This window comes from Platichthys flesus, chromosome 10, assembly GCF_949316205.1.
Source record: "Platichthys flesus chromosome 10, fPlaFle2.1, whole genome shotgun sequence".
NCBI classification, from domain to species: domain Eukaryota; kingdom Metazoa; phylum Chordata; class Actinopteri; order Pleuronectiformes; family Pleuronectidae; genus Platichthys; species Platichthys flesus.
Window position 1 is genome coordinate 12,657,894 of NC_084954.1, and position 26,388 is coordinate 12,684,281.

Here is a 26,388-nt window from a genome sequence, read left to right on the forward strand (position 1 = left end):
GAGCTGTGATGTCAGTACCATGTCTCACCATTGGAGGTCAGTGTGGTACTGCAGCGCTCCTCATTAGATGCTCTGCGCAGATTGGTGTGTGGTCGTGCCACAGCTCAAAATCTGCAGTGCTCACCTCTCTTACCTCCGGTGCTTCACTCTCACAGACAAATATAAGCCCGCCGGGTCCAAGACGAAGTGCGTCTAACATGAAATGAAATCCCAACAACAACAGAATCTGTGGAAGGAAAAGAGGCAGAGAAAATCACGGTGATCTTCACGGTGCCACCTTCATCCCTCAGATACCTCTCTCCCTACCTTCACTCAGATCGATACAGGGGAGTGGTGTGATAAATGGAATGAGCTCTTTCCAGTGTGAGATTTGGCCTTTTTCTGCAGGCCTCCCTGTTGCTGCATTCTTAATTAAATAAAGCTATTGATTAAGTCCCCTTAAGCCTCTCGACCAAAATCAGCCATGGCCAGATAGGCAGATATCATGCACATGCTGGAGTCTGTGCCAAGTGCAGAGAGACAGAGTTTCTGTGTTAGTCATGAGCATCAGAGAGCAACTGACACTATTTTTCACACACCTAGTTATGCAGGAGAGGAATCCCCCAATCTCAGCTCACACTCAGCATCCACAGTTATTACTCACGACTGTGTGTGTAGGTCTGTCACCAGGGCCGGCAGATTTCTGGGGGCTCGAGGTGCCCTAAAGTTCCCCCTCACCCTGGAGCTTAGCCTTGTCAAGAGTTCAATGACCCCGCTGCAGGCCGCACCCTGATGCAAACTGGCTCAGAGAGGCAGAAAGGTCACTGGGTTGTCCCGTCGAACCACTGGGAGGTGAGAGTGCAGAGAGTTAGAGTAGAAGCAGCCGGTGGTGGTGTTTTTGTTGTTTGCTTGAGGGCACTTCAGCCTGGCAAGGGGTTTATTTCTACTTCATTGGATGATTGAAACGTCAGCACACCTAAAGCTCATTTTCAAGGATTTCATTGCCATTTATTTATGATATCCCCTCGTGATATATATGATTTGTACAAAATGATTGTGGGTATTGAAGATGGCGACTCCGTTCTTTATCAGAAGTCTGCGAAAGGGCCTCATACTCAAAAGCTCACAGGCAAATTAAATTAATCCCTTAACGGAAGCTTTGGCGGTGCAGATATTCTCTTTTTCAAATATTTCGATGTGTTTGGTGAATTCAGCTCCCGTCAACTCCCCCATGAAAAGTCTGGGGATCAATAAGGTCATGAGGAATCTCTGAACTGTATACTGTGATCGTTACATTGATGTTTTTTTTAGTTTGGACTGAGGTGGTGGACACAGGCCAGAGACTGATTTTGTCATGGCTTAAAAGTAAAAATGTGTATTTCGAGTTCACTATTTCCGCAAAGGAGGTTTAAACCTTGTGTGTTCGTCTGTTGGTTGGTTGGTTGAGCAGGATTACGCAAAACGACTGGTAAAAAACGACTGAATTGATTTCCACAAACCTTGTTGTAAAGATGGGACATGGGCCAAGGCAGAACCCATTCCTATTCCTTTTTTTTATTTTGATTTCTTCCTCAATTTCCCAGGCTATATTGAAGGGATCTTAGTAAAACAAAAAGGGTTAGGGTTAAAAGCCTACTCCCTTGTGATCTAGCGGATTTAAAGTCTCGTAAGGGAGTAAGCTTTTTTTCCCAGGTGTATACGGACTATCAAATAGCTCTACAAATCAGTAACTACCACCTATGTGGAGCTGAAGTGATGTGGATTCAACAGTTTACATGTATCCTCAATAGTTTAGAACTACATCCAAACAAAAATGACAGATTTGGTGCAGTTTTTAGCTGTGCGCTCATAGCTGTGCGCTCTACTGAATGTCGTTAGAGTTGTTGCGTCTTTGACTCATTCGTAGTAATGCCTCACATGTGTGAACACACGCAGCACAGAAAGCCTCTGGCAAAACTTTAACACTTAACCATTAACAAATGTCGGACCACAACTTTTATTACAACAGGATTCATGCGAGAAGTTCTAGAAGTATTATTTCTCCACGGTGTTGTGATTGTTCTCCTCTGCAGAGCGACTGTTGCTTTACTTTTGTTTTTTGAAGGCACCTATTTTCCCCCTCAACTCTCATGAAGACATTTTATATCATCTTCTCCAAACAATTTGGTGGCAAGAGTTGTTTTTTTTCACCGCGCCAGGAGCAGTAGGAGAGAAACCTTTTATTTGCCGAGCTGGTGTGCATATGCATCCTGAGGAGGTGTGTGTGTGTTTGTTATCACTGTTCTCCATGCCCGTCACTGAATACCCACACTCGTAACTAACAGTGTGTGCATTGGCGGCGTGTCAGCCGTGTCACAATGCGACTGGAATTAAACCTATTAGTGCAAACATGGTTTACAGAGGCAGGGTACGCAAATTAGACGTTTCACGATTGATGTCTACAACCGATGTCCTTTTGTTAACACTGTTAGTCCTTAATCTTCCCTGTGAGTGGCCCCATGTGGAAACACAAACACCAGTAAACATACATCATCTGTTTACATGTGACTATCTGCACCCGGAAAGGCCTGTTTTCCTAAAGTGGACAGGCTCTATCAGTGCTTCTGCTTCTCGTCTTCCACTGGCCACACTCGTTGTAAGTTGAGTGCAGGGTCATCAGAGCACGGGAGGTTAAAGGTCGCCACTGGGAGGTGTCTGGGAAAACGAAGGAGTTGCCAGGGAGAAGTGGCAATGAGCAACGGAGAGGATCCAGTCATGACTCATGTTAGGCGGGGGTGTTGTGTGTAATCCAGGTGACGGTGGGAGACTATAAAGGGGGAGGGTGATGCGTAACGGGGGATATGCAGGGGAGAAATCTGGAAACATGGCTGGTAGTGGCCGTGGCCTCCTGTTCTGAGTCCTCCACCAGCGCTGCTCTCCCCCAGTGTCCTCATGCAAACCCCGTTCTGACGAAGCCTCGACACACTCAAACACAAAGCCTTATTAATACGCTGCAGACATCTCACATCCACTTTGTTCACATCCTGTCTGTGTCGCCTCCTCTCACGTCTGTCATCGTTTGTAAAAGAAGACCTTATAAAAGCTGCTTATTAAAGGCTGACTCAGCTTCTTCCTGCAGATGTGACACCTGGTTCATCAAGAGCCAAAACAAGCCTCATTGTTTCCATTAAGGGCTGCAGTGGTTTGGTGTGTGTGTGAGTGTTTGTGTGTCTGCCTGCCTGCCCACACATGTGACCCTGCTCTTACACTCCCCCCGTGCTGTTTGTCAGAGCTATCAGCCACTATAGCTGGTAATTAGCCCCGAAGGCCTCCTCCTCGTTGTCTGCGTGTTTGTTTACGATGGCAAGAAGCAGATTCCCTCGTGAGAGGCTGAGGCGTCGTGCAGAAGGAGAGTGCACGAGAGAGACGGGAGCTGACGGTGTCAAAGGGAAGAAGATGGGAAATTCCTGAGTCACGAGAGAGGATAAAGGTGCTGTGATCAAAGTGGCGGGTGTCGTCTTAAAAGCGGATGTATTTTTTATACCATGTTTATCACGTAACAGCCAAATAGAGTCTTTGAAATGTTTAAAACAGACGTGAACAAAGCTATATATTTAGGCCAATATTACACAAAATCTTTGATAAACAACAATATGATATTGATTTGAACTAGTCCGGATCTTTTTTCAAGACGCATCATAGATTTCCAAGAAACAATGTCTCAATTGCTTTCAAAGGACACACCGGGGTGTATTTCCTCTTTAGAAAGTAGTTCCAATGAACATTGTTCATGTTGAGCATGAACTGGACAATAAATTAAGAAAACATTCAGGGTAATGAGCACAAAATATTCTGGACACAAGGCAAAAGCTTCCAAAACATTGCGCTGTCCATTTAAAGTTCCTTTTACATGAGTGATAATTTACCTAAAGTTATAAAAAACTGTCATCATGTTACAGTGTTACAGTTTATTGGAAGGCATAGTATATATATATTATAGAACTATAACAAATTGATCTGGTTTCGATCCTGAAGACTGAAACTCTCATCCATGCCAACAGGACCACACACGTCCATCATGTCAGTGACAAGTACCATGTGTCTATAAATACAAAAAAACGAATCCATTTATTCTCAATAATGAAAAAATTAATACAGCATTTCTTTTTTTTTTAGATTTACATTTTATATAAATTTATGAGAACATAAACAAGCATATAAACAAACTGTACAGACCTATTATATTTATACAACTTGAAACAGAGGATAAGGACATAAAGCAGAAATAGGGGGACAAAGAGTCATAATGGGACCCAAGGAAGTGTGTGTGTGTGTGTGTTAAAGAAAGTACACATTAAACATAGAGGGGGGGGGGCTATTAATATAGTGATAAAACCGCTCCATCCTGTCCAGCAGAGAAAAGGGAGGCGTTTTTATGCCACCCCCCTGCCAAGCAGTCTCCTACCCAACATGGTTTGGACCCATTCAGTGTTAATAGAGGGAATTGTGTCTTTCAGGGTTGATGGGTCCCTGACCAGCAATTCTCTGTCATTCAATCATGAACTGATGTCCGTAAGTCCCAGACTTTGGGGCAATACCATATAACATAGGTTAAGTACCCTTCACAGGGCAATTCCAGCATGGGGGGGGGGCACTCTTTAGCTTAACCTTAATATATATTGAAAGTTAGTGTAAATGTCACGTGACATGATGAATTATTTTGGCTAATAAAGACTAATTTGTCAAATTCTTTTCTGTAAATGTGATTCCAAAATCTGTTTTCGATCCAATTCCCGGAATAGATTGGTATATTTCTGTAAAAGCAAATTAAGCATTTCTAAAGAGACTAACTACAATTTATTTTAATATGTCACTTAATCAACCAATGAATCCCAGGAATCTTGTTTTCCTGGGACAATTGAGAAAAACAATTTTTTCCAAAAGTTAATTCAATTATATTTGTTTCATTTATTCAATCACTCTTAATTCAGATAAGAAAGATTCCTTTCCATTTCAAGATTTTCTGATAAAATTCCCACGCAAAGGGGGAACTTTGCTGGAATCCTCCCACCCCAGGCCCGTGTTTAACATGTCTCCTTGTCCCAACATCAAATAACAGTTTCTCATGCAAACCCATGATGAATAGCTTCATTAGAGCCAGACAACATAACAACTATCTGTAGACACAAGACCAGTGCTTTAAATTGAGATTCATTTTAAGCTTTGCATGTAAGGAATATTGTCCCCCCTCTCACACACAGTTACAGTTGGTAGTTAACCTCGTGGTGAGCCTCTCAACCCTCCCTCCTGCCGCTCCTCCAATCTGTCGACTGTCAGTGTGTGTGTGTGTGTGTGTGTGTGTGTGTGTATGTGTGTGTGCGACTTTGTCAATATCACACACGAGGGTTCCCCCTGCCACCCTGCTGATTGGGATTAAACTTTCATGATCATGTTTATTAATGCCCAGCAGGCACCAGGGATTCCAGGCTGTCACACACACACACACACACACAATCCACATTTTGTCCTTTTCAAACCCCACACAATCATACACATTTACAATTCCACTTTCACACACACACACACACACACACACACACAGACACACACAGAAAGGCGAAACACACTCAAAAAGTCAACAGTACCTTTATGAAACACAATCGCAAATTAGTCTCCCTCATCTGCCTTCATGCTCTGATTTGATAGCAAGGACTGAAGAGAGAGGGAGGGGCAGTGTGTGTGTGTGTGTGAGTGTCTGTGTATATTTCTAACTAAGGATCCGAAAGCCCGTCTCTCTGGACCGCCGCTCTGACCTCTCCCAGGGGTAGCGTGGATGGACTGAGGACCTTGCTGTGAACATCTGTGACGGCAGCAGAGAACTGCAGTGTGACAGGGCCCCTACACACAGCAGATGCCACACCAGTGTGTGTGTGTGTGTGAGAGAGAATGTGTGTATGTGTTTCTGTAATCGAGGTTGAGAAGTCCATGACCTTTAGTGGAGATACGAGGAGCCGTTACTTCCTGGTTAATTCTTGGAGATGCAGTTGTAATTAATAGGTTGATAAAAACTGTTCTATATTAATGATAATGTCGAATTTGTATGTGTCACCAGAAGAAATTTGGCTGCAGTTCTAACCTTTCGTTTTTGCTTCCTCGTCTCTTTTTCCTTTCCCTTTTAACTCACACTCCATTTTCCCTTCTCTGATGTGATGTTACAGCGAAACATGCTTAGTCCGACCGCCCCCGCAAATGAAATGAAAAATGAGTGATGAGCACAGGGGCGCTGATGCTGCACTCCTTCCATCCTCCACATCGTCGCTTCCTGGTTGACTTTCCCCTTTCCCCAGTCTTTCCTTCCCCCACGTGCTGTTCCCTCATTATTCTCTCGCTCCTCTTCCCCCTGCCTAACCCCTCCTCTTCTCTGCCTCTTATTCTCTGCTCTCCATCCACTCTGGTTGCTCCCCAGTGAAGCGTGTCACAGTCTGGTCAGATTCCCTGGAAACTGAGCCTCTCGGTGGGATCTGCAGCCTGGATCGTAAAACGGACTAAAATACAGTTCTAATGCGAAGGGTTATATTAAGCTTCAATTTCCATCATGTCCAGAGAAGCTAAAGAGCAGTAAAGGACCCTTCAAAAATATTGAATTCCCTCGTGTAGGGGTTAATCACTGGTTAGATAGATTAGTTGGTCCCATCATCTGTTCTGATGAAAACGTAGACTTAACATTGATTTTTACCATCTGCCATTTTACATCTTTAACTTTTCTACGTTGTGTGTATAGATCCCAGGCATAAAGACAACCCCCTAAAAGTAAAGCCAAAGCGTTTTGATAGTTACCTGGTGGTTGGCTGCAGTATAGTTCATTAACCCTGCCTCCTCCATGTTAGTGAATGAGACATGGGCCAAACTTAAAAGTAAATCTCAAAGACAGTTTCTGTCAATCTAGCTAGTTTTTACCTCACCGATGTTTGTCAAGTGCTGGTTTTCCTTTAAGTTTGGAATCAGTTATTTGATTCTATAGAAACATGGTGTAACTTCATGATTGACAGCTGAGAATGACTCACGATTGGTCGAGTGTGTGTCAGGGGGACCTCGCTGCTGGCTCCATTTCCTGATCGTTACTGCACCTTTAATGTACAAAATACCGACATTCGCTTGCAATCCCGGCAACACCTGCTAACTGCTATGAGGATGTAGGTGTTCAGTTTGGGTCAGGGGAGTGAGGCAACGTTAACATCAGAGCATTATGATCCAGTAGCTGAGTCAGTGCTTGAAAGGAAGCTAAATTCAGAAGGAACCAGTAATGACCTTGGTGGGGAGCAAGAAGACGAGGGTCAGGTATGAGTGTGGGAGTTTTGACAAGGTGAAGGAGGGAGTTGTGACTAATGAGTGAAAGGACAGCCTGCTCCTCCGCAAACCTGTGTGGCCTCCACCCTTTTCTTTCTTAATTCCTCCCCTGTTTTATCCCTCCCCCACCTCTCTCAGTCTTTCACACTCCAAGCGTCACATGGGACACCAGGGAGAAAATGAGAAACATGGATCTGCGGTTCCTTTTGAGCGTAACAGGAGATAAGCGTGGGTTAGGTCGGTCCATACCACTCTGGGATGGGATGGGGGTGGATAACGGAGACTGTGTCTATTAAGTAAGCTGCCAGTGACTGGACTGAAGCCTGGGCAGAGAGGAAGATGTGGTTCATCTGTTGAACTGGCTTTTTTATACACCAGTTAAAGGATAATTCCACTTTACTAAAAAGGTATTTTCATGGCATCAACACAAAGCGAAACATTGGAGATGGACAAACTAACATTATACATGATGCAAATAACTTTAATTATCATATCATCATAATTACAAAGTCACCTACACAAGCAAAGTATCCAATGTACCAATTAGTGGTGTGTGTCGGCTGTAACAGGGTTAATCACCCTTTAATAAGGGCTTTGAGGGTTTTAATACGTGGGTTGTGGATTACATAATTTTTAATTTTCTATAAAAGCCTCATATAGCGGATGTAGCCGCTGTTTATATTTGGAACCGTTTCAAGACAGTAATGACATACTTATCTGGTTTTGAGAGCAACCTCTACGCAAACAGGGACAGAACAAAGATAGTTTTAAAGTAGAGCAATATTTGCATCACGCTTGTTTTTTGGGAGGAATTTAACTATATTTCATTTGAGTTCAATTCAAATGGCTTTGTGTAATCTGCTCAAGTGTTTAAATGGAGCACTGCAACCATATAACTTGAGTGGGAACGCAACCCGAGAAGAAACTGCCAAAAGTGCTGCCAGCAAAGATCGACAAGTCAGACTTCATCAACATGGATGAATACGTGTAAAAAAAAAACAGAAATCTCACCAGAGAGTTACTTAAAGGTTATTAGTTCATAACAAAAACAGGTCAAGGCAGGTAATGCAGTGGATTTGTAATGAAAATAATGGGACGGATTAACTTGCGGGGGGGGGGGGAGTGTTTGTGCAATGTGCGCAGTTTTCTGAACGTAGGTTTGCAGCGAGGTTAATACATCAAACACATTAGGAATGTGCAAATCTTAGAATCCTACAAAACTAAAACAACGAAAGTCTTCAAACTGGACAAGTGACGCTGCACAGAACATCGGATGGAGAGTGAAACCGGGAGCTTTCAAGGCCACGCAGGACTCTGACGCCCCGTGGCAGTTGGCAATATTGCCCCGTCGGTAATCCAACCTTGGAAATGTATGAGCCATTTTCATTAAATGATAATTCGCACAGCTAAACAAATTCAAGAATCAAATGAACACTTTGATGGACTCAAATTGCTTCCCATGACCTCCCAGATCACCAGACCTAAACGTCATTAAGCCTGTCTGAGATGCTCAGTGCTCAGGATTTGTTATATATGATATAACAAAGATATGAAGCCGCCTCTAATGGGAAAAACCTCACTTCATCATAAACTCTTTTTCACTTACTTCGTCCATTACCTGTACATGCGAACCACTCTCCATGTTGTTTGCATAGTAACAAATTGTATACACACACATACACACTTTGTTGTAAAATCTGACTTGCATACGCACATGCAAACACCCACACACCCAAATAAACACACACACACCCGCAGCACTCAGGAAAACAAATCTAATTTCACAGGCCAAATGAAAAGAGTCTCACATGCAAAGCTCCATTAGCTATTTTTAGCCCAATAAGCTAATAGGTAAACACACACACACCCACCCTCACAAGGGCTGCTGCAGTGTACCCTAACACCCTAACAAATGTGCTGAGTGCTTTGCTTTTGATAACAGCTCTGCCGCGCAAATACACACAACAGTCCAGGGTGCACGTCCTCTGAAATGGATCTAAAGAGCTAAATGTTGACCCGACCTAAACTTACGTCCTTAAAACTGAACTTTTCCAGCCTTTCATTTTATCACAAACTCTGTCATAGGTTGATAATTGTTGTCATTGTATATATATAGAAAAAATATACTTGTCTCTACACTGGACATTGAACATCAATCTCACTACAGTCCAATGCACAGAGAACAGAAGCTTAACTTCGTAAAATATCTAAAAAATTGACATCTTCATTCGCCCTTCTTTTTCGACCTGAAATCTTTTGTATTAATTTTGTTATTTAAAAGTCTCACATGGGCTCCCTCTGCCATGTTGTGGACTTTGGGTGCTGGTTTGAAAAGTTCTGGGTAATGCAACCGACTGGGACATTCTCGTTCTCTCATAAAGACCCTCAGCACAACTTCATGTCTGTACCTCAGTGCGCGTCTGAAAGCAGTTTATGAATGGACACGTTTGGCAAAGGGGTTTAGAAAATGATCAACTAGTATGGAATGTGTACCCAACTGGATCCCTTCTCTAAGGGATTAACTGAAATGTATCTCCAAGGAAACATTTAAATCTGTTTATGAGGCTTCATCATGGGACATGTAACCAAACCAGTCAAGACAGTTTTGGGGGGGGGGGGGGGGGGGGGTTATCAGCTTTCCATTAACAGCTCCAGCTCAGTTATTTCCTGCTTAGTTTAAAACTCGAGCTGCCAGACAGAGAACCGCCCCGCTTGGGTTCTGGTGCGTTCTGCTCCGTACTGGTAGGCCGAGGATTTTGTGGGAAAGACCCTGGAGCAGCGTGAGTGTTTCTAATTAACAAAGTGAAATGAGCAGATTTTAACAAGGTCATTTTAACAGCCCCGTGCTCTACTTCCTTCACACGGGTGTGAAAGTGTTTCTCAGCAGGGAGTGGGGAGGTAATAGATGTATGGGAACGTCAACTTAGTGGGCCGGCTGAGGGACAATCCCGGTTCCTGATGGAGCAATAACAGCCCATTTGTTTCTGACACCTCCGATGTCGCAGTCGTAGCTCAAAAGTTGTTGCAGTTAAAGAAGGTGATTAAAGAATGTAATTAACACATTTGTCACTCTCCGCCTTTAGCTCTCTGCTCCGGGTTGTTTGTGTCTGTATCGCCCGGCTTGTTTTCGGTTTGTCCCCCTCATTGAGTTACAGTGAGCAGAATTTATCCTCGGCGTGGCCCAACACAAATCACATTACACTTCAGAGTGAACGATTGCATTTGGCTCATTGGAATCAGTTCTTACCGTTTACTTCACTGAATAGAGCTCTGTGTGTGCTCGTTGGCCTCGTAGCGTGTTCTTCTCATTTGACTCGATTTGAAGCTTATGATAACTCAATCAGGTGTCCCTCTGTTTGCTGCGGATTCCCCTCGGCTGGCCTCTGGCTGCGGGGCTGTGTTTGTAGTCATTTGACCAGGAGTGAAGAGATTTGAAGGAGCTTAAACTGTCACGCCAGCCCAGAGCTACACACCGCTTCCTCATTCTCTTTCAGTGGGAGTCCATAAAAGAGCAGACTTGTCCAGTCCTGATCTTTCTTTCATAAAGTAATCTCCCCACAGTCTCTCAATCATTGATGTCCTCCCCTCTCTCCTGTGGGTTATATTTAGCTACTTACATACTCTCTACTTTGTCATTGTCAAATCCGCCCCATATGCCGTTTGGGCAAAGGTAGAAACTTCTTTGTCTGTTTTCTTTAGGTGCATATTTTAGATGGGGGTCTTGTGTCAGGCTGACCTCATGTTTAGCTGTCCACTATCATTCAATCAGTCACATTTTCTCCCTCCGTGTTTGGACATGGCACGGTGCCTCTGTTTGCCAGACTTGACCCGGCCTGATGGGAAGACAAACAGGGCTTTTTTAGGACAAGCAATTTTCTTGTCAGTCTGCAAAGATGTGCAGTCAAATGTGTTTGACTTAATGTAGGTGGTGAATGTTCTCTGAGAGGAAATTGATAAAAGGGAGGAATTCATTTCAGATAAAACATAAAGGGAAAAAAAGGGGAATAACAGATTAAACAAACTGTGACTCACAGGCTGTAGTTTGTAACTTTCTAAATCAAATTTCACTTGTTTCATACAGACGCTCATATGCATGAAAGCTTATCTGAGGGAGAAAGCAATCGGTTATACTGTGAACTGAATTAGCCCTGTGGTAAATACACATATTTTGATGTTGGATTCACTCACTTTTTGAGTGACAGTAGGAATACCTCAATCACCTAACTTGCTTATCATGGTAGAATGAATTATATGGTATAGTGTATATTTGCATTATGTTTTTGTCCTATCTTTTGTCACTAGGTTGTTACTTCACATGCATGTGAGGTACCACAACAACACAAAAGCGACCCTATTCTTGCCACAATAAATGCACATCCTGGCTCATGTCCTGCAAGAAATTCGGAGCTAAAGCTGTGCAAACACATGTTTGTCTAGGAGTAGATGAATGAGTGCACATGAGGATATTTGTGATTAAATTCAAAATATCCTGCGGCAGCCTTGGCTAGTAACTACTGTTCTACAGATTTACTGCTGCATGTCACTTGCAACAATGACTGTATTATCCTCAATGTTAACATCCTGCAGCTTAGCATGGTTTTATTTTGTTTAATACATTGTGCGAACTGATGTTGCACAATTTGGAATTTCTCTAAGCGGCTCAGCGTAATCTGGAGTAATCTTGAACTTGTTTGCCATTTCTCAACAGAAACGGCCGTGAGGACAGAATGGCACCACAGTGCTGTGTTGATAATCACTGTTTGATGGGGTCTGAGAGGTGAAGGTATCCGCCCTCTTAAGCCTCTTGTCCTCCAGGCAGAAAACCCACTTATATGTGGCTTTTGTCTGCAATGGGAATGGATACAACCGGCATTCACTCCCGGTTCTAATGACTCTGCAGTAGACACAAGTTTTTATCGGCTCCAGCTCTGATCTGCAGTGATAGAAACATGAAACTTAGGTGAATGCGTTAATTCTTCTTCTTCCTCTGCTTCTTCTTCATTTTAGTAGTCAAGACGCTGATGCTGTATTTTTTCTGCGTGATGTTTCGAAGCACATTGAACTTCGGGACTTTGGCACGTAGACATTTTTGTATTTGGTGATTTTCTTTGCCCATGTTTAAAAAAAAGTGTGTATGGTCAAACATTTTCATGTAAAAGACTTTGAAACGATTCATTTGACCTGAAACATTCATCACAAGTGGATTTTGTTGACAGTTGAAGAAACCACACCTTAAAAAAATTGCCTTTTTGTGATAATATGAACTTTTGTTTTCACCTGTAGAGTTTATATTTGATCTGTTCAATAACAAGCTTTCCAGGTTAGTCCTTCTAGCAGACACAGAGGCCTCATGTGCAAATGGGCTCTTTCATTTACACATTCCCAGATGCACTTCCCACAGGTGCAGCCTCACCTTATAATCCCATTCTTCTCTTTTATCACATCTCAAATCTTTTCCCCAAATGCAGGGACACAAAAACCTAATTCCGCCCCTCATTCTCTCACACCCCTGTGACACTTTCCTCACCTAGAACTCAAGTAATCAACAGCTGAGGCGCATCCATCCCCCGTCCCTGCTCTGTGTTGCTCTCACTCTCGTCTCAGTAATGACATATCCTCGTGGCAGACGGACAGCCAGTCAGACGCCCACATGAGGCAACTTGTTCGGAGCAGATCCATCACATGCTGTGCATGCGGTCTCACACAGCGATTTATCCACAGAGGTTTAATATGTCCTTTGATAGCGGCGCAGACTAGCCTGACATTGTCAGACTCACAATTCTAGTCAGAATGTGAGTCTGAGACCGCTCCATTGGGCTTTGATTATGGGGCTTGTTTCAACTGACCAGGAAATAAAATTCCTCTTCGCTCAATTGGATAGACCTACAACCAATCAGAGCAATGTAGTATGTGAAGTATGTTAGGCAACGCATTGTGAGTTATTTACTAACGCCGGGTTCACACCGGACGCTGAAGCGATGCCGAAGCGACGCTTCAGCGCAGCACCAAGCCTTAAATAACAGCTGGCTCCCATCCACTCCCATGTTAAACCTTTGTGCCGGTCACACCGGAGGCTTAAACGCCGCCCTGCGCCAAGGCTGCCTCGTGCCGTGCAGCGATCGTTTCGAAACGTATCGCACCAGGAAACACACTGAAAAACGATCTTAAACTATATTGATGACATATTTTATATGATATAAATTACCAAATATGCATCCCATACTTTGAAGTCCCCTTCTGTTGTCCTGGAGTTTTAATTTGACCAATGACATTATTAAATGTCCCCCTCTGCCCATCCACTACAGCCACACAAGCAGTGATGCAGATAAAAAGAGAGAGAGGGGGGGGGGGACTATGTATTCTCCACATAGGCTTGAGTGGAAATACGTAATTTACCCTCGACATCCGACATTAAACGGAGCAAACAGCGAAGTTCTTCAACATGGATGACATTAAATTAATAATTGAAGTAGAGAAGTGCAGTGAGTTGTATGATCCTTGGAACATGTTGTATAAAGACAACACCAAGAAAGACAAACGTTGGGACGCTGTTGCTTAATGTTGGAGCAACAAGTAAGTATATGCCTTTAATCTACTGGATCAACGGGTGATATTATTAGCGCTGCCCGGGGGTTCAGCATCGCTTCAGTGTCCGGTGTGAACAGCCCAGCGCCGGCGATGACGTGGTTGATTACATTACCGTTGATCATCTGTCCATCATCGTATAAAGCCCGCCCTGACAATCTGATTGGTCCGGGTGATTTCGAACCGGGCATAATTTCTCCCCATCGGAGCGACTCCAGACCGAACTTCCCGACCTCAAATGTTGTGGGCGGAGCTAAGTTCATCTGGCATCCAGGCTAGGCGCAGACAGCTGCTCTATCAGGAATCAATCGGCTCGATCAGCCATCACTTTCAGCTCCTACCGCTGGATTTATTTCATTACACGACGATGTCGTTGACGTCTCTTTCGAGTCATTTTCATAGCTCGAGGAATTCATTTAAAAAGCTTTTCTACAGAATCACATTAAAGGGACTGACTTTTTCATTTAATGCTAATCAACTCATATGTAATGACCTCTGGCTTTCCAGTCCCCGTACTATCCAAAGTACTGAATATAACTGGCACGAGAGGTTGGCCGCTGTGACACACAGTTCAATCGTTGTCATCATTGATTTCTCGTTAGTTCAACCCTTAAGAGCGGGCGGGCTATCACTTGGATCAGACCTGTCGTATTCAGTTAAAAGCTTTTCTAAAATAGCCTCTTTATTTCTTACAGCACCTTATCATCACCCGTGCCCTTCCACTGCCTTTCCCTGAGTAAAGATTTCCTTTGTCTATAGTGGGAAGCTGCCGCAGTCACCTCGTAGTGGTGGTGGACGCTTTAATGTTGGTGGCTGTATTTAGAAACAAGAAAGGAGTTGTTTCAGGGTGTGGCATGAGTGTCTGATTATAGCCCTCCCTCTGTCTGTCTCACACATGCACACACACACACACACACCTTAAGACAACTCTGTCATTGTATTCACCGGACGCCGTCACGTGCGAGCCCATCTTCCCCTGCAGACAACCGCAGAGGACCTGCCCCACCGGCCCGCGGGCCCTTCCAAACGACTGTATATCACAATTTTCTCCCAGCTGCAGTGAGCCATTACAGTCTACATGACAGTTGAGCGGGATGATTCCATGTGGACACTGGGCAGGCAGCTCAGAACCTAATACAGTGGTAATGATGGCTGGATCACATCGTACAATGGGTGGCAGTAAGAAGGGTGAGAAAAAAGGCTTAGCGGGGGGATCTGCTGAATCCCTCCTCTTCTCTCACATACAGCAATCCCCACACTCTCACACATGCACACGATTGCTATGACGACCCTGTTAGAGTGGCCATAATGGCAGAGCAAAGCGGCGACAGTCAGCGCGGCGAGACAAGAGGTGTTGAGAAGGCTCATTTAAGGGACGGAGGAGGTGCTGAGGTGTTGATAAGTGTGTACGAGTGTGTGGGTCCATATCTGTGTGCGCATTTGTGGAATAATTGTTTAGCGTCAGCACAAAAAATGAGGAAAAAAAAAACACAAGCTGAGCTCACAGATTTTCTGCTCCCTGTTGTGTTTCGGAGCATTGAACTGGCAGGACTGACATTTCAGCTCTCCTTGGTTCTTGAGTCTTTTCTTTGCAAGTTCATGGGAAAGGCCCGGTCAGTCAGGGCTGTTGTTGTCTGCCAGACCAAGAGACGGACAGAACGGGAAGACGGGTGGCAGTAAGTCATTCAGAGTCAATTATATCTAATGACATGCGGAGCTACCAGAGACGACCCAGAACCTCAGTGGGGCTTTGAAGGATTCCAGACTGCTGCGCTAAACCACATTACATACATGGCGAGGCTCTGTGGCTGGTCACTCATGCTCCTGATGACATTTGCCCCTTGGATCAATTGCAGTGATGGTTCACGGCCCTCATTCGTATGCATAATCCCCTGAAGACACATAATTAGATATTTGGAGGATTTGCTTTGGCGAACTGGAGTTGAAACCAGAGTTGAAAACCTGCCGAGGGGGAACGAGAGACTGCTCGTTGTGCAGACAGATCTTGATCAGCCTGTGATGAAGGAACAGAGCATTACAGTATCTGCTGCTACAGTGGGCAGCAGGCAGATAGGCATCTCCAATCCAACTCCACTGTAGCAGCTGTAAAGAGGCCCATATGCAGATTAATGTAGATGGGTCTGGGTAAAGCGCCACATTACGGAAAAACACAAGGTTTTTACGAGCAACGCAAAGGAGATTGCAGAAAGGGAGGCCTTCTCGTCGCAACGGGGAGCACAGAGGCATTGGAATGAGGATGAGAGAGAATGATAGAGAGAAAATGAAAGAGAGGAATGTGCACTTTAACATCAGGTCTGAGAATAACAATGATCTTTGTCTTATCTTGAATGCTGCGTGATTGTCTGTGTTCCCATCAGTCTGCTTATCAGTTCAGTCCATGTGACAGACAGGTTTGCTGCTCACCTTGTTCACCTTCAGACAAACAGCTGGGTGGGAACCTGAGGGCAGGAAGCTGTTCACGCCAAGGTCTAACAAACAGATTCTCACTTGTTGATCTTGAGTAAAGTATTATTCTGTCTAAGGATATTCTATATTGCTTGAATAACACAATATCACAAAACTTTAAATAGATATAAATAGGTTCCGAATATTGTCTTAAGCTTGATTTATTCTTCCCGCACCTGTATGTCTAAGGGTGTCTGCTAAAGCCATCTGCCCTTAGCTGGAAGAGATTGCGTGGAACATATGGCACAACAAACATGAGGATGCATCTGTTAAGTAGACATGTAATCACAATTGTGTGTCCTTCAGTCTTTGCTCTAATTCGGTGTCTTAAATGTTTAATCGACTCTCAATTGGATGACTGACAAAAGAGACAGTGAAAAAAACTTCTTTTAATTAAAGCTGCATAGGTACTAGTCTAAGTATGAGTCTTTAGAATAACTAACTATAACAGAGTATAAGGAACCTTATTAAAGAAAAATATATGAGATTTTGAGAATACAATTACAATATTATGAAATTAAAGTAAGAATTGAGTAGAAAACTGCAATGCTACAAGAAAAAGTAGTAATTTAATGAGAAACATGAGAATAAAGTTTTCAGTCAATAAGAAAATAAGTCATATTTCCAGAAAGAAAAAAAAAAGATAATTTGTAATAATATTACTCTATTTTCTTAATATTATGATTGTATTTCTTGGTATATTACAACTTTATTCTGGTAATACTATGGCTTTATTTCTTGTAGTACTGCACTCTGATGGCTTTTTTTATTCATCTCCCCTGTCGCCTAAATGCCCATTATCTCCAGCTCATGAAACAGGCTTTCTGTTAAAAGTAATAAAATAATAAAAGCATCAAGCACACAAAATGCAATGAAAGCAAAGTGTAAAACCAGTGGAGGGAAAGTGGCCCTTTAACTAGGATGAAGCAGACAAATAGATGACCTTTATATGAACAGGACCCTTGACCAATCCCTAGGGGACCTCTGTCAGGTCCACGAACCCTGGTTTGGGTTCACGTGCTCCACCTGTTTAACCGTATACTTAGATCTACACGTCATTATAAATCCCTGGATACACAACCACCTCCACCCCCCTCTCACTTCTCCTCAGTGTCCGCGGGAAGGAGGAGTTTAACCCCACAGTGTCTGGGAGGAGTCCGCTGCCTCTTGGCGCTTCGTCCCGTGAACATTTGATCCGGAGACGAGAGGAACCGTGGAACTACTCGCTCCAACAAAGTCCCCGTGTTTCTTTTAACGTTTTCTGTCCCAACGCGACCTCTTTGTATTCCACGACTGTGAAGAGGGAAACACGTGCTCACTTGCCCGAGTCCGTCGCGTTAAAGGAACCGTCAGCCGGTAAGTTGCGAGCGAACTTGTTCTCCAGTCAAAGCGGACTCCGCTCATCTCTGTGCGCGCTTTGTCCGCTTTTACGCGTAGACGCAAACCCCGTGTTCACCTCCAATGGGTCCGGCGGACAAAAGTTGTGAGGATGTTTGTGTCATACGCTTGAACGAATCCCACCGGTGTGTAGTCGGTGGTCGGTGTGTGTGTTGTAAATCTGTGTGGGAACCTGCGATTGTCATCAGTGGGTCCGGGGCGCAAAGGGGGTTTCAACTGAGGACCCACCCGGCTTAGATCTATCATCAATTAAAGCTAGCAGCCTGGGTGCTTATTTTCACTTTTCATATGTCATTACATCTTTTTTTTAGGGGGGGGAGGGGGGGGGGACTGATTTGCTATGATGAATGAAATAAATTGCGTCCTGTCATTTTTCTTTCACTCTCCATACTAAAGGCACAGGCTTCATTGAGTGTGGAGATGTTCAACATGCAGCCCCCAGCAGGGTCATCGCTCCCCTTTCTTTGCTCTGATTTATGAACTGTAGAGATTGTGAGTCAAGACCCTTCCACTAACTGTTGGGGCATGCTCTGCTGCTGTTGTTGTGCTTGGATGTGATTTACCCTCCACTTGTATTATTGTTGGGCCTTGTGCTGGGGTGGAAGGGCTCCCTGGCCACATACAGAAGCAACAAAAGGGACCCTGAGACCCATGGAGTGAAGGGGCCCCGCCCAGTGCAAACAGAGGAGGAAGGGCCCGGGGAATGCCTTTTGGCACGGAGGGCCCTCCTGTCATGGAAACCCTCACGTGAAGGTGTCAGCGTTGTTGCCCCTGCTACCTCTGCCACGCTGCAGGGGAGGGTTGTAATAATAAAAACTCAGCTTAATGTTTGACTTGGAGAGGCTGGCCTGCTCATTGATCTGTCTGAGGGCCGGAGTCTGTCTCATAATCTTGCAGCTGTTGGGGGTTGAAGTTATGTGACGTGTCAAGACGTCATTAACGTGATTAACTGTTATTGAACGACAGATTTGATAAGAGGATGCACAATAAATTCTTAGCAATCATTCACTGGGAGCAGAATTTCGACTCGGAACAAAAATTAGCCGAAGAGAGAAAGACGCCCAAGAATGTGATCTGTTTATGTTTCTGAAGGGGGGAGGGCATGCTGTGTGGTTGGTTTATGTTTCATCAGCCGTTTCAGCTCCCCTGCCTGTTTAATGGACTTGTACGTTTACATAATTGCTGTTGTCCTCATGTGTGCACCCTGGTTCTTTCTTTTTCAGTAACAAAATCGCCGGGTCAGAAGCCGTGGCCCTGTTTGGATTCTATGTCTTTTGCGGCTCACATATTTGTGGCCACGAAATCCTCAACCACAGGGAACATTATGTTTTTATTATTCTGTTTTTCCCCATTGGGGCTGGGACGGGGGTCTGTCTTGAACCAAGAGGGATATTGATTCAGTGTGGTCCGTAATTTTCCTTCCCAGTGGAAAATATGTGATCGCTTTGCTGGTTCACTCTCTCCTCCGGTGCCACGAGTTGCACATTTTGCAGGAGATGGCACTTGTCAAAGTTGTTTACGAGTGACAAAAGAGAAGCGTAATGCTACCCCCCCCCCCCCCCTTCTGGGTGGCATGGAGTCACTTCACAGGAGTCCTCAGCTCATCGCTCGTCTAATTTAAGATGAAGTGCCCGGTAAAATCATCAGACGATGACATAATTACCACAGGAACTTCCCCTTTTATGAAACGGTGTGTTCCGAAGACAGTTGATTGACCGTGTGCAATTTTGTGGAGTAAAAAAGGGGAATTGTCTCACCGATGTGGAAAAACTCTCTTTACTTTAGCATCTACCTTTGATGCTCTGTGTGAACAACTTTTGCAGAGTGAGAAAGTGATTTGTTCTCTTCTCCGGGCCGTGTCGTTATTTCTCAAGTGCTAGAACACTGGCCGAGAAACACCGATGTTTCACGTCTTCTCCCCCGGCAACATTTTTCTCCATATAAGGTGGCGTGCATGTGACTTATCATGCAGGGGTAACATCTGTGCTTATTGTCACACGGGGATGAAGGCCTGTCTCTAGGTAGAGAGGCGCTGCAGGGGAAACATGACTGCTGCATCTTTCCAGACAAAAGGATTTGAAGTGGATCAAGTCCAGATCAACAAAAAACTTGATCTTTTTCCACTTCGCCACATATTCACTCTGACTCTAGATTATAATGAAATGCCCTCTCCCTGCTTTTATTCCAGTTAAAAACAGCCCTGTCAGGCAAGTATAATAGTAGCTTGTATGCTTCTATTTTTCACTGCTGCGGTTGAGATTATCTTTGGCTTTGGAAGTGTTTGCTGGTAGTGCGCGGCCTGCAGCGTCTGGACTGTCTGCTATAAAAAGCTTGACGGACTAAAAGCTGGTGTTGACAGCAACTTGGCCGAGACCTTTCATTTGCTCCCGCACTCTGCGAGGCACAGGGCTGGTTTTGACCCCATCCTGGTGCCACCAAGTGCAGGTCAGTGAGCCTTTACCAATACAACGCTGATATTCCCAAATTCTGTCATTTAGTCGCACCTTTCACAAAAAGAACAAAACTACTGAATCAACTGAAAAGAATAATTCTCCACAATTTTTGCAGCACAATTCAGTTATTCTTAATTTAACTTGTTTTGTTTAAAACCACTGAGCTGTCGGACACACAACAACACAAACCCACTAAGCCCCATCCACTTTGAGGGATTTGTTCACTCCGATGCGTTTTGTGTATCTGCTTCAACACGAGATGCGTTGTCCTGCTGCACTCACAGGAACTGTCCAGCCCAGCAGAGCGACGTAGAGTAACCAAGCTGAACCCATGCACCCATTCACGCTCTTTGTGAACAACCAGAACTCCACTGCCTTTTGAGAAGATTAATGTGTAGGTCTAAATTGAATTGAACCCCTTCTGGGTCCCCTGCTCGAGAATAGCCCACACGAGGTATACACACACACACACTCACACAAAAATGAAGATTAAATGGAGACAGGGTTTTTTACAATGTGTCAAACGGTATCAGATTAAGAGTTACCTAGCAGATGATTGGGGTTTAGGTGAACAAGGAAGCAAGGTGGCTCTTAAGTGCCAGATGACTTCACTACGTGATTCAGATTTTCATTAACCCAGCAAGAAATAACTGGAAGACACCCCCATTACCATTCTTTTATTGATGGTCATATAGATCAAAAGGCAATTGGTGTACATGAGACAAAAGGACCCCATGGTAGCTGTTGAGTAGCAGTGCGTGTAATTCCTGTGAGCTCAGGCGACATAAAATATTTCCGTCTGGAAAAGGTGCCGTTAAAGCACTTCAAAGTCATTTATACGCAGTGGACACACATGAAGTAGTTTGATTATCAAAATATATGAACAATGGCATGGAGAGGACAAGGAGATACAGAAAGTAATCGCTGGTATCCACATATGGGTCTATATCTTGATCTGCCTGCTATGGAGAACTCAGTGTGAGCGCGTCTGATCCTATATTCTGAAGGTGTATTCTTTCAGCGCATAAAATAAAATCCAGCCTGAGCCTTCGCGTGTGGATTCAAGCTGGTAACTATCGAATTGCATCATGCCTGTGTGCAATGCATTTTTTATATATTTCATTTACGACACCTGCTTCAAAGGGCAGCACGTGTTGCCGCATTGTTTTCGGACAATTGGCAGCGCTCTTTGAATGGAAATAATCCATTTTGCAACACACACTACCCCCACTCCTTCCTCCACCGGTCAATCCTTATAACAATAGAAATTGGGATTGATTTGCCCTACCCTGGTCCAGTAGCCATGAGGTCTAGCTCGCAGTCCTTGCTCTATTGGAAAGGCAAACACAGCTGGTACCACAGGCCAAAGTGATGGATGGAGAAAACTGTGGGTACACGTTTACTCCTTCACATCCCATCTGCCCATCAGTGGGTGGAGTATTGATCGGAGATTGTTTTTGGATGAAAGTTAGGAGACCCACGCTGTTATTTCTTTTGTGTGGCATCAAATGATGCTAAGACATTCAAAAATAAATGTCAAATAATCAAAGCGGTGATTGATCAGCATACTGAAATAAGTTTACCCATCTTTCCAACACCGAAGTGTGTACAATATCTGTTCATAATATGATCCTCTAAGTAAATGATAAATCTTAGTTCAGTAAGTTATAAAGAGCAGATGGGAGAGAGAGTTGTGATGTGCTAAAAATCCATTACTGGCCACACATGGATCCAACTGTATCTAATCGTCCATTCATCACTGTCTTATCTTTAGCAGCCATCTCAAAACGAAACTTGCTATAAATCTTTAGTCTCATAAGATATTGATGTTGTTTCCCTTTTTTTTTTGCTTGCTCAGTAGCTCGCTCCAGTGAGCTGCGTGCACACTATACAACCTTATCCGCAGCCTGTCCTGGGCTTTGTGACAGACGTGAAGTGCTTCGGATGGTGTTTGGCAGCCAATGCATTTGTGTTATGTTGAGCGACATTTTCAGGCTCATTAGTACTCCTCTTCCTGTCCAGCCCCATCCCTGCCTCAGCAGTCGGTGGGTTTGATCTCCGAGTAAGATTAGCTCTTTTCTCCACTTCAGTCTCCAGGCTTTTGTCATGTTGGTTCAGTGATTTGGCGCTTGCCCAGTGTAAACAGAGAAAGGGTCCCGATTGCTTTAGGTCAGTGGCAACCCTGGCATCCACTTAATGAACATGCTCAATTAAAGCTTTCTCCAAAGAAGTAAATGTATCCAAATAACCTGTTTACCGAGGCGATATAATCGTCCAAGGCTTATTCGGCCAACAAGCCTCAGCTGTCAAAAGGAAAACGCATGTGCTAGTGAAGGACCTTATTGAAAAGCATGTTAGATAAGAGCAAGGAAACAGTAGTTGCAAGAACATTTCATAATTTCATCAGTTTTTGCAGTCTATGCCTCTGAAATAGTAGGGAAATGGTGTGAAATATGCATCTCGCCATCAATCTAATAGAAGCCGCTTGGTGTATTGTGTGCACAAAGATTGACAAGCCTTTTCCATTTACCACTACACTTGACTTGGGTTTGCCCCATCTTCCAGAAGCTTTCAAGAGTCTACTTTTCTCTGCTCTACTATCGCCAAGACATGCTTCCTGCTTGGCTGTTGCTTGACCTGTTTAACAGGGTTCACTCTTTCTTACCAAATTGCCCACCCTGCCTTGTTAGTACTCGATACCACCTTGGCAGCACAGTCCACAGCAGGTGTGATTTTCACAGTATGATGGAAGCACTTACAAAAAGTACCACCAGGTTCAGTCATGTAGAACAAGATTGTGTCCAGGTTCCGGCCCGCTTTTCAAACTGAATCACTCTGATCGAATAAGTTCACTATCAGCACACGAGAGTACTGTATTATAAAAAGTCAAGAAGTCAGTATTACTGGGAGCTGGTTTCTCCATGGGTCAATGCCAAGTCAAGCAGATAACGCAGAGTGCATGTTGGTGCTCAGTTTGTTGCAACCTGAGCAAGTCCTGCAATATTAATGCAGCATTCTCCCCAAACGGTAACATGGCAGATGTCACCAGGCTCTCATAAATGCCACATTTTTAAAGTTTTAGCAGTCTAGCCGACACCGGTTCCAAGCCGTAACAGAGGATTATTAAATCTCGATGAAACAAGACGGAATCTCTGAACCTTACGGCTGCTGGTCACCAGGCTGCGGTTAAAACAGCAGGCACGTGTTTGCTGTGTGTACATGATGGTATCAGAGGCTATTAATGGTATTTGACATTCAACTGTCATTGGAGAGGCTGACTCGCAAATTGTCTGCAGCTCAATCCTAATGTTATTAAAGGTGATGGAGCCAAGAAAGTGACCCGCTTAGGTTAAGAGACTACCACTGATCTTTATAACCTTTGCGTACACATCTTTCGGACTCCATTTTGCGATGTACACCAGTTCTCACGCAAACGTTGGGATCTACAAAAAAACTAAATTGACAGGAGAATGTGTGCACTTATACACAAACTCCGACCCATGCGCACAAACATTTTCGAGACGGGATAGTGGTGATGCAGACATGAGGAAGGGATCTTAAATAAGATTATAGATCCACTTCATCATTAAAACCAACAGCGTTATTTGTACTTGTGCGACATAACTGTTCAATTGTAAAAGAAATATGAAACAAAATTAGGGTAAATAGCAAAAAAGTTACATTATGGTGATTAATAGTCTTTAATAATATCTTGTATAACACAGCGCCTGTATCACCAAGTACGACTGTAGTGACTGTAGACTGTCATGCGTATGTGTAAAATCAAATTTATTTTACAAAAAAAAAAGAACCGGTGTGGTCACCTTTTTAAACTTCCATTTCCTAATGATGTCCCAGAGTAGAGGTTAGGATCCCTCTGATACACACAGTATAATTTTTACTTCACTAATTAAAGCACTAATTATAGAATAATTTGGTTTAATTTAATAGGTTGGGGAAATCACAGCTGTCTCTAAATTGAATCATTCTTGCAGTTTTGGATCATTAAAAAACTTATTGATGAAACAATTATTTTTTGCATCCACCATTAAATCTGAGCACTTATTTATTTCAGACACTGTCCCCTCTGTGGTATTCACTCACTGCAGTAACAGCAGCAACACGGTATCACTTAGTGCAATTTATTTTATTAAATTATTAAACTGCTGTGACCACCAAACCAATCGGTTGCTTTTTGCCCCCACATCAGGAACAAACACCTCAATGTCGCTGTCAGCAAGTTGTGCTTCTTCTTACCATCACATGATACACCGTAGAAACCCGCTGGTCAGCAGGCTCATTTAATATTCATTAGTTGCTTTGCATCGACCGTTTATGGTTGAATGTTCGCGTATACAGATCCACGTACGCACGTATGCAGGTGGAGTGTGACTTATTTCAGTTTAAATCCTACATGCTTTTTTATAAATGAGGCACCTGGTCCTGGTTCCTCTGTCCAAGCACTAAACCTCCAATCCAAGAAAGCTTCTCAGACGCAGAGGGAAGACCAACACAACATAGGTTTGAAGGAATGGTTTGATTGTTAATGCTAAGCTAAGCTAACATCTCCTGACTCCAGTTTCATGTGTACCCAAACATACGTCATATCACTCTGCTCATCTTACTATTGGATCAAAAGCAAAAAGTGCACTTCCCAGTCTTTTGAACTATTCAATTACAAAAATCCATATTATGATAACTGAAGATTCCTAGGGGAAGCCAGTCAATGTTTTGTTGGCACACAAAGTAGAGCAGTATCAAAGTACATTTTGAATACCGCAAAATGTAAAGCAGTGTGACTTGGCTTTAGGCTTTATGAGCCTTGCTGCACAGTGATCCCACCTCTTTCTATTCAGTTCTGTTTTATTTGCATTGTACCAAATCACAACACAATGTCAAGCCCAACTATATTTTGTCTTCTAGTCTTGTTGAGACTGTATGACAGGGTAGGCACAGTAGCTAGTATGGGTCGTCTCACTCGACCCCACAAAGCTCCCTGGTTTGACTTACTCAACTGTTGGTGTTTCCAGATGGATCTCTCCAGATGTGGTTGTGAGAGCAAGTCGTGTACAGTTTGGACTGTCCCTCTGTGCGGCCAAATGGAAGTGACTGACTCACAACTCACAATGTGCATCTCCTTTGTGTTGGTATATTACAAAAATATCACTGCTGTGTTGTATAGTAGCTCTTCTGGTTGCATTCTTTCTAGCTGAGGGTGACATGTCTCACAGCATTAAACTACCTCATAGCCTTTCGCCATCCATGTTGATGGAGCAGCTGTGTGTGAGCAGCCTGTTGGCATTTCACACTGTGGAAGATTTGACCTGTAGCTCATCTGCTCTCATGACAGGAATCTTTTTGCAAGCTTATCAAAGGAGAAAAAAATGCCCCTTTCACCGATGCTTCATTTTTTCTTCTTCTCTATCTACAGCAACCACCCTTTTTATAATACTAATTGATATTCACCCTGCATGTGCCACAATCTGTTGTAAAGTGAATGCGTATAGCGGTGAAGTCATTCATTATAAATCATTTACCCTTTTGAAGGGTGAAATCCTTTATGCACAGTTTTATGAGATTAGTGATCCGAGGAGCATGTCCTGACTGGTGACTAATAGGTGGTGGATGTTGTGTCACTCAACCCACTGACATGGATTGGATAGTATCCACTGTGTGTGTGTGTGTGTGTGTGTGTGTGTGTGTGTGTGTGTTACTGGATTCCATATTCTCCATCAATTCAAAATGCTTCTAGAAAGATTAATTTCGCTTTTCCTGCCTCAGGTGTCTGCAGTCAGGCTTGGCTCCACCATGACACTTTTCGCCAGTGATTGCCAATTTTCTCAGTCCTCATGTCCGCGTCTGCCTGGCACAAACTCAGACTGTAAAAGAATGACTTTAATAACCTGTCGTACTTTCTTGAAGCTATTTTAAAAACCCACCCTTGTCTCTTTAGGCTCTCGTCCTGCTCCTCAGTAGTAATTTAGTGTGCTTGCGAGCGAGCGGTCTCGTCTCCATCGACATGCCCTGTGGTCGGTTCGTGTGGAGAAATCGGCCTCACTGGAAACTTGTGGTTGAATTTCTTTCTAATGCTAATAACGACATTATACAGAGCGTTGGTTCGTACCGCCATACATAATAATAACAATGTTCAGAAACGCCAGGAACTGGTGTTTCCTGACAG

General features: G+C 43.7%; 1 protein-coding gene across 2 annotated transcripts in view; it reads left to right on the forward strand.

Moving 5' to 3' along the window:
- The first annotated feature begins 17,500 nt into the window (after window positions 1–17,500).
- Window positions 17,501–26,388, forward strand: part of tiam2a (TIAM Rac1 associated GEF 2a) — a 74,892-nt gene continuing 66,004 nt past the window's right edge. Inside the window, exon 1 of one of the 2 annotated variants that reach the window (XM_062397555.1) lies at window positions 17,501–17,712. The gene's annotated coding sequence lies outside the window, so the exon portion shown is untranslated. The remainder of the gene's footprint in view (window positions 17,713–26,388) is intronic. The other variant, XM_062397557.1, reaches the window with a different exon arrangement.